Genomic DNA, 12,684 nt, shown 5'->3' with positions numbered 1-12,684 from the left:
AGGGACGGGAATCCAGGAGCAGGGATGGGGGTACTGATACCAGGAGTGAGGGGGGAATGGGTCACAGTGATCACAGAACCTCCCCCACCCCCAAAGGGACACGAACATCAGAAACCGTGGGAGAAGTGAGACAGCGGTCAGTGTAAGAATATGAAATGAATAATTTGTAATTTATCAAAGGATCAAGAGGGTGGGAAGGTTGGAAAGAGGGAAAAATGAAGAGCTGATACCAAGGACTCAAATAGAAAGTAAATGTTTAGAAAATAATCATGGCAACATATGTACAAATATGCTTGATGCAATTGATGTATGGATTGTTATAAGAGCTGTAAGAGCCCCCAATAAAATGATCTTTTAATTTAAAAATTCCCTAATTTATACTAGGATTTTACTAGCATTGATTCTTTGCTATACATTAAAATAAAATAAAACATTTTATTCAACTCCATATTTAATGTGACTGAGTTTTCTATCATACATACAGTAGTCATTTATTATGTCACTGAAGAACTAAATAGTGCTACTCATACATCATGGCAGCCCTAAAATCACATCTTCAATATCTCTGAGGACAAAACATTTAAGTTAAAATCTAGTTTTATGTATAAATGCAAGCCAACAACTGATTCTCTAGTTTAAAAATCTCTCTAAATTCCTTCTATTTGAGAACACAGACATTCCTGACTCGGATAATTATACCTATAAGAATCATAAGTATAGATGGTTACCTATATATTTGCTAAATTGCCTGCATTAGTTGCATTGTTTCCAAAACATTTCATTTAATGGGCACTCTGGTTCGGATTCCAAACAGTCATCTGAAAAAGCCACACTATGAATTTGATATTCACTCAAAAGTTGAAACGTGCCATGAAGGTATTGATAATCTACGGCAGCTCTGCTCGAAGAGGGCGACCCGTCAGATTTTACCAAACCTGCATGAAAGCCCCGCCATGAAATAATAATACAAAAGCATCATGTGTTTTCAAGATAACTTCTAATCACAAGACCCCTAGAACAGTTAGTTTTGTGCAAAGGACAACAGAGGCAGACTTGGTTCATTTACAGAGGAGAGAAGGACGTGGCAGGAAGTGGCGGAGCCAGAATATAATTGTAATTACATCCGGTGTTATAACCTTAGAGAATCCAATAAGCAACAATAAGCTTTACATTATTTACGTTGATGTTTTAATTGCGGGTTTGGAAATAGTCTCTGGACTACATATAGAGAAATTCAGCAAGGAGAACAAGAGCCTTAGGGTGTTCTTTACCTGACTAAAACTCCCTCAGCGGGAACCTCCAGGCACAGGACCCCACCGCCTTGCACACCATGCAGCCCCACCTCGGGAATACGGATCTGGTTTCTTTGCCTACATCTTCGCTGCAGCTCGCCGATGTACTCACTTAAGTTGTTCAAACGCCATCTTACAGCTCAGTCAGCCGAGCTGTAGCGCTGCTCTCTGCTAAAGCGCTCACACTGTTACGTGTTCCTTCTCGGGCCTCACAGCAGCGCGGTATTTAGTATTGCTTGACCGATTGTCCTTCTTCTGTAGGAGTACACACTCCTTGCGAGTGAAAACTTAATTCATTCCCCGGCTTAGTCTCACGATTAAAAATAATACTCCGTATAAAGTCGATGTTACAATAAGTACTTAGTGAGTATATGAGAGTAATTTCTAAAGTGCTCCTACAAGATCAGAGAAACGTTTAGTAAATAAAAATATCGGAAGGCCTTTGGCATGCCACTGCCCAGGCAAGGAAGCACTTGGCATCCCCGAACTCTGGCAAGACAGGCGCAGGCCCCAGGCCCGGCCTTCCCCAGGCTACAGTGAGAGAAGCCAACCACTTCCACATGATTAGCAGCATTCCCGACAAGGACCGCTGCACCGTGATGCTGAGGAAACAGCGGCCAACTGCAGTAAGCACATAACAAGAAAAACAGTCACCAACACACTTATATCTTTTTTTTTTTTTTGCATGATGCCTTATACCTGGTCCCTTGGGCACCTCGTGATCGCACTGGCCGGTGTGCTTCTTCCATGTGGGCTTATTTGCTTCTGAGCTAGATGGCCGCTTGTTCACCTTCAAGCCTTTAAGACCCCAGACACTATCTCTTTTGATAGCCGGGCACCATCAGCTTTCTTCACCACATTTGCTTATGCACCCATTTGTCAGGTATAAGGCATCATGTAAAAAAAAAAAAGATATAAGTGTGTGTATGTATGTGTATATATGTATATATATATTATATTAAATGAAGGGGGAAGTGCAGAGTGGAGACCCAAGGCCCAAGTGTCGGCCAATGGAGATCTCCTCATAGAGGGGTTTAGGAGAGGAGATGGGTTAATTAGGGTGTGAGGTAGTATCGATGAAGAACACAGCTTTCCCCCAGATCCTGGATGCTTCCTCCCCCCAACTACCATGATCCGAATTCTACCTTGCAGGGCTGGATAGGACAGAGGCTGTACACTGGTACATATGAGGGTTGGAGGTACAGGGAATCCAGGGTGGATGATACCTTCAGGACCAAGGGTGTGAGGGACGATGCTGGGAGAGTGGAGGGTGAGTGGGTTGGAAAGGGGGAACTGATTACAAGGATCCACATGTGACCTCTTCCCTGGGAGAGGGACAGCAGAGAAGGGGGGAAGGGAGACTCCGGATAGGGCAAGATATGACAAAATAACGATGTATAAATTACCAAGGGCATATGAGGGAGGGGGGAATGGGGAGGGGGGGGGAAAGAGGACCTGATGCAAGGGGCTTAAGTGGAGAGCAAATGCCTTGAGAATGATTGGGGCAGGGAATGTATGGATGTGCTTTATACAATTGATGTATGTATATGTATGGATTGTGGTAAGAGTTGTATGAGTCCCTAATAAAATGTAAAAGAAGAAAAGAGAAAAAAATGATTAGGGCAAAGACTGTACAGATGTGCTTTATACAATTGATGTATGTATATGTATGAACTGTGAAAAGAATTGTATCAGCCCCAATAAATTGTTTAAAAAAAACAAAACAGTCACCAACAACTCAACAACACCCAGATCCCAAGAAGTATTTGGAAAAGGAGACCCTAGAACAACATTCTGACTCTTTATAATCATAAGGTTGAAAGAAAAATTATGGCTATAGATGTAAAACAGAAAATAAGAGCATGTTGATTTATACTAGGTTAAAAAATTAAAATATGAGTCCAATGTTTCTCAATATCCGCCAACTAGGTGCATCCTTAATTGTGTGCACGAAGGACCTGCACATGGATCAAAAGGCAGTTGTGCAAACACAACAAGGAAACTGTGCATGGTTTAAAATCAGGAAAAACGTGCATCAGGGTTGGATCCTCTCGCCATACTTTTTCAATCTGTATGCTCAGCAAATCCTCAGAGAAGCTGGCTTAAAAGAAGAATGTGGTATCAAGACTGGGGGGAAGGCTTATTAATAACCTGTGTGATATGCAGAGACAACCTTGTTTACTGAAAGTGAGGAGGACTTCAAGCAATTGCTGACCAAGATCAAGGATTGCAGCCCGCAGCATGGATTACCATGCAGAGTGACGAAGACCAAACTCCTCACAACTGGATCAGTAAGAAACATGATACATGGAGAAAAGATCGACGTTGTCGAGGATTTTGTTTTGCTTGGATTCATAATGCGCCTGAAGCAGCAGTCAAGAGCTCATGAGACCTCTTAAAAGTGGTGACAACCAAGGAGGTTACTTTAGGACTGAGATGTGCCTGACCCCAGCCATGGCATTTTCAGTTGCCTCCTTCTATACATGTGAAAACTGGGTACTGAATAAGGAAAGCGGGAAAGAATCAATACATGAACTGTGGTGCTGGAGAAGAGTCCTGAAAGTACCGCAGACTGACCAAAGAACAAAGACCTGCTTTGGAATAGGTACAGCCAGAATGTTCCTTTAAGCAAGAATGGTGATGTTTCATCTGACGTACTTTGGACGTAGTATCTGCAGAGACTTTACCAGGCTTGGTAAAGGGGGACAGCCAAAGATGACGGCCCTGCACAAGATGGACTGGCGCAGTGCGTATGTATCTACAATTATCTCAAGAAATTTGACAGAAAAATATCTATTAAAACAAGAAGCAGAAAACGAGTTATAAAATAAATGAACAAAATTTTATTCTGAGAAAACACATGTATAATGCATTATTTCTAACCCTTGTCCGTGATTAACATATCTCCGTTTATTTACCTGTAAGATGTACTCTAGGAATACCTACTTCACTAGGTTGTATTCATTCAAATTCATGAATATTGACTAATTACTTACATTTTGTACTGGTGATAGAAGTTGTCAGAATTCAACAAGTCAAGGGTTTATGAATATAGGTAGATATGATTCAAATGGAAAGGCATTTTTCATGAGAAATAGATTATGGAGATCAGTAACTGGAACAAATCAGGTGTCTTCAGATGCGAAACATAAAAGTAGACAAACAAAAAGTGACTGTCCTTTACTCTCATGGTTAGGTGGCTTCAATCCACCAAGAAAGCAGTACGTGGTTGCTCTGCAAACATACTCAGTGGATATTTTAAAAAGGTAAACCTTAGGTGTTTTGTACCTGGAGACAATTTCTTCAGCCTTCTTCAAGCATTACGGATAACGTCATTCCAAAGAACCTAACGGAATACCCCTGCTTCACATCTCCACTCTGATCCCCAAAGGTGGATGTGCGCAGGAGTCTGAAGACTTACTGACGTAGGTGCGTCTGCACCGGAAGAGGCGGCTGGCTCCTCTCCGGCAGGTTTCCACACTCAGTGCCTGTCGGGTGGGTCACAAGCTCTAAGAGTCAGCCACACTTGCTCCCCACTTGGCGATGCCGGTTAAACTTGTTCCCAGTCAGGCAAAGTAATTCAACACACATAAACTAAGGAGATATAAACGCGAGACACCTTTTGGTCAGACAACGAAGCTGAATGCTTGAGAATAATTCAGATCTGCCACATTACAGATGCCGTAGACGTGGGGAAGCAATAAGGCTAGCTACATAAAACACTGTGGTAGAGCTGGACGTAGACCGAAGAGCTGTGCGATACTGGAGGACACACAGTCACCCGAGACGTGCAGGACAATTGCTTTGTAAGTTCCTGCTCAAGAAATTGAAAATTAAAATATGAGATTCCAGTTTTTGAATATCTCAAAGAATAGGCCTTAGCTCTAAATACCTGGGAAATGGATGCTCATGTGGTACCTTTTATTTTCTTATAAAATGCTTGAGGTACAGTCTGTCCTTTTAATGTCCCCGACCACTCCACCAGACTCAAGTAACTGGCTCATGTGGTCGTTAAAAAGGTTTGTAGTTGAACGCATGCAGTTTGGTAAAGGCAGTCAGAAAGCTGTCATCTAGAGAGCACTAGGAAGACAGGAGCTCATTCGACCCCTGGAAAGAGGAAGCGCATCAGAGAAATGCTCACTGAAGGCACACTTCCGTCGCTCTGACATGGTGAAGCTGGTGGTTGCTGGGGCGCCTCCCTGCACATGGAATCTTCTCTGAAATGGTTTGTCATCAAGAATGTCTGCTCTGGGGAGATGGGATTTATCTGCTGGATAACCAGCACGGAAAGTCCTTAGCAACTGCCTGCGATGTTCCTCTAGGAGGGGGACATTCTGCTTTTCCTGGCAGCAAGAAAATCAACTTAGAAAGTGAAGTAGACCAAAGATTCTCTAAGTGGGCAAGCAGCAAGTCAGGCCTACCGACTCCATTTCCGCATCACCAGCAAACAGAGCTGCATCTTTGCACCCCACTGCTGATTGTCCTGGCCCCTGAGGCAACAGGGCAAGCCAGCCTCTCTCCTCGCTGGCCTCCGGGACAGACCAAATGCACAGCGTGGTGTACACAGCCTCAGTACCCAAGCTGTACTCTTCGCCATTTTCCCCTTCCTCCTTCGTTCCTGTATTTCGCTGGTGCCCGCCCGCCCACCTGACTCCACGCGCCCTCCCTTCCCCTGTGGAGCACAGGGCACACAATAACACTACACAGCAGAATGAATCCTCACCCACAGGCAGTCTTATGTTTTACTTTGCTTTGTTACTTTTGTTCAATTATATTGCCTTAAAAATATTTTCTAGTTTTCTCCTACTTTCTCTTCAGGTACAATCCCACCCAACTGAGAAAACATTTCTCCCACCCAGGAAACCAAGGGCATTTTCTTTGCTTCCCCCTCCCCCTTGGAGTGTACAAGCCCACCCACATTCATGCTGCCATAGCAACAACATTCCGGCACCCACCCCCAAGCCACACTCCTGGTTTTTGTCTATTTTGGTTCTCTTCTTCTCCACACACCCCACTTTTATGGTGACTCAGTCTCTGTGCTGGCGACTCCTGGGACTTTAACACTGTCCTTTTAAGCCACACAACCGCCTACATACACAACCCCATAAGAATTCAGTGTGGAAACCTCACAAAGGAAATAGGACTTTACCTCAAAATCACTGGAAGCAGATTTAAGGAAATGACCTATTTCCCCTTGGCGTTAGGGAATGTGAATGTTTTTCACTGGACAGTAAGCATGACTTTCCTTTGCTCTGGAGGGTGGTAACTTTCTGTTGGCAGTGGGGTGCTTACCCCTTGGGCTGCTAACTGCAAGGTCGACCATGTGAAACCACCAGTGCTCCTGATGGGGAGAGTGGGGGTCAGTCTGGAAAGCTGTTCCACCCCATGCTGCCGGGTCCCTATGAGTTGTCAGCTTCTTGAAGACAGTCTGGAATATAGGCTTCTTACTGGCAAGATTTGCAGAAATGTGGAAAACCCAAGGGAAAATGTCTCCCAATAATCTTGTGATATGGTTATAACTCATCCTATTGGTAGAAGTCCAATACTAATTACCGCATATATTCGTGTACAAGCCGAGTTTTTCAGCACAAAAAAATGTGCTGAAAAACTGGGGTTTCCAGTCTGCGTGCGCGAGTGGGAGGTGGCAGGCCTCGCTCTCTGGCCTTCGCCGTGGACTCTCCCAGCGCGACATCTCCAGCCATGAACCGGTTTGGTACCCGGTTACTGGGAGCCACCGCGAACCCGTCGCCACTTTCGAAAGCCCGCAGCAATGAAAACCTGGACAAAATCGACATGTCATTGGATGATATCATCAAATTGAATCGAAAGGAAGGGAAGAAGCAGAATTTTCCAAGACTAAACAGACGACTTCAGCAAAGTGGTGCCCGGCAGTTTAGGATGAGAGTACGGTGGGGAATGCAACCAAATTCTGGTTTTGGTAAAAATAGTCTGAGCCGTAGAGGAAGAGTAGTGCCTGGAAAGAGACGTCCTTATGGAGTTATCACTGGCCTGGCAGCTAGAAAAACAACGGGAATTCGAAAAGGAATTAGTCCTATGAATCGACCACCTTTGAGTGATAAGAATGTAGAGCGATATTTTCCAGTGTTGAAAAGGAAGACAGACCTTCTGAGACAAAATGAAGTGCAGAGGAAACCAGTTGCAGTTCTCAAGAGACCTAACCAGTTAAACAGAAAAAGCAATATTCCAGCCAACTTGACCAGAAGCGGAAATAAATTAAGCCACCAGAAAGACACTCGTCAGGCAACTTTTCTTTTCAGAAGAGGCCTGAAGGTTCAGGCCCAGTTGAACACAGAACAACTGCTAGATGATGTAGTAGCAAAGAAAACTCGTCAATGGCGGACTTCCACCACAAATGGAGGAATTTTAACTGTATCCATTAACAATCCTGGTGCAGTTCATAACCCAGTAACTCAGAAACCACGATTAACTCGTACGTCTGTACCGTCATTCTTGGCAAAACGGGAGCAATCTTATGTAAAGAAAGTTCCTAAAGGCGTTCCCCTACAATTTGACATCAATAGTGTTGGAAAACAGACAGGGATGACTTTGAATGAGCGGTTTGGGATCCTGAAGGAACAAAGAGCCCCTCTCACTTTCAACAAAGGAGGAAGCCGCTTTGTAATCCTGGGATAGAGCCCCTGTCAAAGGAACTTTTTGACTGTTTGAAAAATTGCTTGGAGAGCTTGTCACAGGAATTCAAGAAACTATTTGAAAATAGTCATAAGGCTAAATAACACATTTTTATTTTTGAAGGGTTTTTTTTTAGAACATGTATAAAATAATGCCCTGAAAGAATAACAGGGATATCTATTGTTTTAAAGATTTTATGGTTGTCCAGAAAGAACAATTCCTCTATTTGACTTCTTTGGTTCTTCGGGTAGCAGAAGAAAAGCAGAAAGATAGAAAGTGATTATTTTTCTGGGACTGGGATTTAGTATCTTGTATCCTTTGCTCAGTTTTTAGACTTTGCCTTGGTAAACCTTGGTCTTCAGAAATAGGAGTGAATCTCTTTGTTGCTGTCACTTATCTTTTAATAGTGTTTGATGTAATACGTGCAGTTGCCTTTTCTTCTATAGAGATATTAAAACAAAAAACCATTAAAAAAAAACAACTGGGGATTGGCTCGGGACAAGCGCCCGTTATCTTGCGGGAGATTGCCGTTTCTCCGCTGTTCATTCAAAGCCCCGCTGACACTGCAGGGCTCTGAATGTTTGTTTACTCACATCTAACCAATCAGAGCCGTCCTATAACATGTATCTTTGAATAAGCCTTTTAAATACCGTGTGCGAAGGATGTGGCATGAATGGATGTCATCTGGTCAAGCCCGACTAACAAAAGGAGGAAATCTCATGAAGCCTGACATAGTTAATAGCAAAGTGGGTTCGAGATGCATGGGAAGACATTCCAGAAGACATGGTGCGACGTGCCTTCCAGAAATGTAGTATTAGTAATGCTCTGGATGGCAGTGAAGACTGCGCTCTGTAGGAAAATGACAGCAGTGATGGTGATGATGGCGATCTCAGTGAGGACAGTGTCTATGAGGACCTCACACCAGCTGAAACTCTGCATTGGGATACGGATGATGATGAGGAATCCAGTTTTGAAGGATTTTAACTCTTTACATTTTAGCTTGGTTGCTGACTGAGCTCAGGGAATAGTAGTCTTAAGGTATCCTTGTTGATACCTTACTGTTTTTGTTGAATCTATTTTCCACTTACTGTACTGGTTTATTAATGTTAAATGACTTGTCCTTATGTTTTTATTTAAAATAAATATTTAAATGCATTACCCCACTGATGTCTCAATTTTTAGTAATTTTCATTTGTTTTGATTATTGAAACTCACCAAAGCTTCTGCATTTTCCACCCTAGGCTTATACTCGAGTCAATTCGTTTTTCTGGTTTCCCAGGTAATAATTAGGTACCTTGGCTTATACTCGGGTCGGCTTATATTCGAATATATACAGTAGTTTCTTTTAATTACAAATTCTGTTTTTTCAGAACAGTAGTAAATGAAGGCTCTTTAACATGGTTTTCTTAATGATTAAAGAATTAATATATTTCCCTTTGGGAATAACACTCACGCTCATGTTTACGAGAATGATGGTAAACTAATTTTTAAAAAGAGAGCATTCATAATGAGACTAATATTTTACTAAGCCCCCAATTCTCGGTACTACTAGGTAGACAGATTCTGACCAAGGAAAAACGGTACTGGGAAAGATTTCGCGCAAAGAGAGGTGAAGGCACATTTTCTTTATCAACAACGTCCCCGCAAACAGGAAGGTGAAGAGCAGAAAAGACAGTTCTTTTCAGTCGTTTTCAAGAAGGAGACAGTGAAATGGTGTGGGTGGAAAGGCAGATAGTCACAGTACCCCCACAGTGACTGAACGACCCTTAGTTTGGGGCATGGTGACAAAGGATCACATGCACTCCGGGGTGCACACGGTGGAACGAGGAAGCAATCCAGTCAACACCAGAAGGCTCGCCATCCGAAGAGCATACTTATGCAGCCAGTGGGCATCTGAGACTAGCTGGGGTGACCCTCAGTATGCCATGCCAAGTATCTCTCTCATAAACTTACCTGCTCCGTTCAAACCTTTTCTCTGTCTCTGATCTAAGTACTGTGCCTCATGTGAATACATGTGAGCTGAGCAAGAACACAGAGGGGAGGGGCTTAAAATCGTGAGCTCCCTCCAGTGACGCTGCTAGGAGATTTACTTCACCTCTGGTACTGCATGTGTTCTTCCACTACTTACTTATTCCTGTTAGAGGATTGTCTATTCATTTTAGCTGTATCTTGGAATTTTCTTTGGCTTTCTTAGACATTAGAATGATATTATCTACATATCAAATAATGATCATTTTGACTTTTAGACATGTCCGTTCCATTTGTGATTGGATTTCCAGAAAACATTAAAAATTAATGATTATGAGGAATCCTCATTTCCCCCATAATTTTCATGGGAATACCTCCTCCAAATTTTTACTGTTCAAAATTACGTTCTAGTTAACAGAGAATATGAACCATAGCATGATACACATTTTCTGCATAAATATTATAGTAAAGACAATGATGTTGTTTACTTACTTTCTAGAATGTGGTTTCAATTTATTTGCATAGCACATATAGCAATGTTGCTCATTAGGAGTGGGAGAAAAACTTTAAAGCCTATTCTGAGGAAAATTACGTTGTAAAGGGCAAGATATGACAAAATAACGAGGTGTAAATTACCAAGGGCACATGAGGGAGGGGGGAAAAAAAAAGAGGACCTGATGCAAGGGGCTTAAGTGGAGAGCAAATGCCTTGAGAATGATTGGGGCAGGGAATGTATGGATGTGCTTTATACAATTGATGTATGTATATGTATGGATTGTGGTAAGTTGTATGAGTCCCTAATAAAATGTAAAAAAAGAAAAGAGGAGAAAAAAATGATTAGGGCAAAGACTGTACAGATGTGCTTTATACAATTGATGTATGTATATGTATGAACTGTGATAAGAATTGTATGAGCCCCTAATAAATTGTTAAAATTAAAAAAAACTAAAAAAATGGTATCATGTAGTATATATAATTAAAATTATTTTTCATAATAATAAAAAAAGCTGACAAATTATTTGAAAGGTAGATTAGAGAGGACAGAATTGCTCTGGGAGCCCAAAAGTTAAAGCAAATGAGCCTCAGAGGTTTCGCAGGCTCGGGAGAACATGGGGACAGTATGAGGAGCATGCGAACTTAAGTTGCTCAAACGCCTGACAACAAGGCAGCGACGCAGACCTAGGAATCGCCTTCTTTCTGTTCTGCAAAGTATCAAGTCCATATTGAACGAGATCCAACCGCCTAAGTATGCGGCCATTTCTTAAAGCGGTAATGACTGAGCACACATGACACCGGTGCCCATATGGCTCCAGTATGAGATGAGCATGGGACATATGTAACAGAGGCACAAATCACTTTATATGGCTTTCAGACATTTCAACATATCTCATTAAGGGAACATAACACAGTGATTCAAAGTCAACCTAATTAAACAGGTAGCTTTCAAAATAGCGATGATGAAGCCACAATAATACAGAAAAATGCTTACTTTGGAGACCTTAGTAGCCCTCTTAGAGCTTTAGTTTTGTCTTACTTACATGATGGTGGTGAACACTAAATAAGATAATGTGAGTAAAACAGCTGGCAAAAGAGATCAGCATACAGTAGGCATATGATAAATGATAGGTGCTATTTATCTTATCATATGCATATTATGCTAAGTGTAAATCACCAGAAAGCTGTATTTGTGCTGTGATTCTGTTTAGTAACAATCTTGCATATATACAAGACACAGCCTCTTCACTTCATCTCAGATGGAGATAGGTTCACCTAAGGACCCGAGGCTGCTGAAGCTGGACAGGTGTATCTTAACCGACTGAAACATGCATCTCCAATAGGCACTGATAATGGCTGATTTTACCTTAAACATTTATGAATAGGAAATAGCTATAGCACATAAAATTACTTTATTTTTGGAAATAACTATAAACGTATAAGGGATCATTGTCTGGAGTAGTATCATCCGTATGAGTTAATGAGCTGTTTGACTGCTCCGAGGAAACTCACACGTTGGCCAGATGGTTTACAATAGCAAAGAAACTACAATTCCTTTGATGGACACAGAAAAGTCACGAGGTATCCTCATATATGAGAATTCAAAATACAAAACTAACACACAAACTAAAAACCACTGCCACTGAGCCGATTCAGACTCCTAAGGGATTCAATAGGATCGAGCAGAGCTACTCCTGGGGTTTCTCAGACTGTAAATCGTTATGGGGGCAGCCAGACTTCTTTCCCTGCAGGGTAGCTAGGGGTTTTGAATCACTGACCCTGGGGGAGTCTGCTTTGGTAAAGATTTCATCATGGAAATCCTAAGGGGAAAGTCTAATATGTCCTATAGGGTCACAGAGTATTGGAATTGCCTTGGTAGCAATATATATATATTTAAATTTATTTATGTATATTTACTTATATTTACATTTATATATAAAATGGTCCATTATCTTCACTAGACCCAACCACAGTCTCTAGAAAAGAAAATTTAAAGTTTGAGAAGACAAAAAACGCAGTCATAGATTTGGGACTAATAAACTTAAAGGGCCTAAGATCAAGTGGGCTGGGTGTGGATGTCCAGAGACGGAGTAAAATAATGGTTTCTCAGGCTAGAAACATTATTATAAAAGGTGGAGAAAGAAATTAAGTTTTCTGTGTTCCCCAGGGAAACAAGCAGATTTACTCAGCAAGAATTCTGTGACCCAACGGCTGGAGTCAAAGTGGGTGAACAAGTGGGTGAACAATGTGGTGAAGAAAGCTGATGGTGCCCGGCTAT

At 41.9% G+C, this 12,684-nt stretch overlaps 1 protein-coding gene and 1 pseudogene across 1 annotated transcript in view; one reads left to right on the top strand and one right to left on the bottom strand.

Annotated features, from left to right (window-relative positions):
* The window catches only part of NBAS (NBAS subunit of NRZ tethering complex), a 383,893-nt gene that overhangs the window by 29,564 nt on the left and 341,645 nt on the right, over positions 1-12,684 (bottom strand). The window lies entirely within an intron of this gene.
* LOC142455317 (UAP56-interacting factor pseudogene) lies at positions 6,929-8,105 on the top strand (annotated as a pseudogene).

Source organism: Tenrec ecaudatus, chromosome 8, assembly GCF_050624435.1.
Source record: "Tenrec ecaudatus isolate mTenEca1 chromosome 8, mTenEca1.hap1, whole genome shotgun sequence".
In the NCBI taxonomy this organism is placed as follows: domain Eukaryota; kingdom Metazoa; phylum Chordata; class Mammalia; order Afrosoricida; family Tenrecidae; genus Tenrec; species Tenrec ecaudatus.
This window is presented reverse-complemented; position numbering and strand designations above follow the sequence as displayed.